Source organism: Elephas maximus, chromosome 6 (assembly GCF_024166365.1).
Source record: "Elephas maximus indicus isolate mEleMax1 chromosome 6, mEleMax1 primary haplotype, whole genome shotgun sequence".
Lineage (NCBI taxonomy): Eukaryota > Metazoa > Chordata > Mammalia > Proboscidea > Elephantidae > Elephas > Elephas maximus.
The window spans coordinates 128436869-128438226 of NC_064824.1; the positions used below are offsets into that span (position 1 = coordinate 128436869).

Consider the following 1358-nt stretch of genomic DNA (forward strand, 5'->3'; position numbering starts at 1 on the left):
GCTGACTGCTTAACCATTGTGCTTCAGGGCTCCTCCTTAGTCACTAAAAACAAACAGACAAACAAACTTGTTGCTGTCGAGTCAATTCCGAATCATATTAACCCTGTAGGACAGAGTAGAACTGCCCCCTAGGAGTTCCAAGGAGTGCCTGGTGGATTCAAACTGCCGACCTTTTGGTTAGCAGCCATAGCTCTTAACCACTAAGCCAGCAGGGTTTCCAAAACTGTGGTTATTCACCCACTGCAGATGCCACAAAATAGGTGGCAATGCCTTAACTGTATGCATGTTTTAAGGCCTGAGGGCCTCTTCCATCCTTGTCAAGGGGAATGCTAACCTTCCCTCCTTTCATACAACACTCTTAGTCACTAGGTGGCATTTAATTCTTTCTAACAAAAATAAATAAATAAATAAATAAATATGACTATTCAGAAAGAGCCTCACTTTCCGTCCCTGTAATTAAGCGGGATTTCTGTGAAACAGGTTATTATCTTTCTCTAATTCAAAACATAAACATTGTGTTAGACATCTGCTTAGCCCCAAGCTTTCAGCAGTTGCTAGTAATAGGGCAAGAAAACCCAAACCTATTCTCGAGCCATCTACAGGCTCAACTAAAATACAATGTGAGAGGCGCCCTAATTACGTTTGTATGAGGAATCATAGAAAAATTTTAAGTAAAATAAATTTGGTTAAAATATTTAGAGATTTTTGTATAAGTAGTTCCAAGATTAGGATACAGCCACACATTGCTGTAATTAAATACTTAACGTGCACGCTATGGGACCACCTACAAGGTCTTACCAAGACTTTATTTGGTAAGGTGTAGCATTTGGAGGGAGCCCTGGTGGTGCAGTGGATGGGAGCTCAGCTGTTAAACAAAAGGTCAGCAGTTCAAATCCACCACCTGCTCCTTGGAAACCATATGGGGCAGTTCTGCTTGGTCCTGTAGAGTCACTATGAATAAGTCAGAATCAACTGGATGGCAACAGGTTTGGTCAGTTTTTTTGTTTGTTTGTTTGTTTGTTTTGGTTTTTAGCATTTGGAATAAAAATATAATCTCGATCATGCCCCATTCATATGGGTTTGATTGCTCGAGAATCCCAAGACTGTCAATACCGTGTTAATGAGGCAAGACTGAGATCACATTTTTATTCCAAATGCTGCATCTTAGCAAATATGAATTAAAACAAGTTTTACGTTCTTTTTAGAGGAATTACACCTACATTTCTCAGGCATGAAAGTTTCATTAGGAATTTGGAACTGTTCACTGGGATTTTTTGTACATGTATGAAAATGGATCATTCAAACCAAGCTAACATTTTAACCAGGCATCTCCTCCTTCCAACTCTCTGAAGTTAGAA

The 1358-nt window shown here is 39.5% G+C and overlaps 1 pseudogene; it reads right to left on the minus strand.

The window, feature by feature from the left end:
• Positions 1 to 217: 217 nt before the first annotated feature.
• On the minus strand, positions 218 to 356 carry LOC126078598 (uncharacterized; annotated as a pseudogene).
• Between the last annotated feature and the right edge of the window lie 1002 nt (positions 357 to 1358).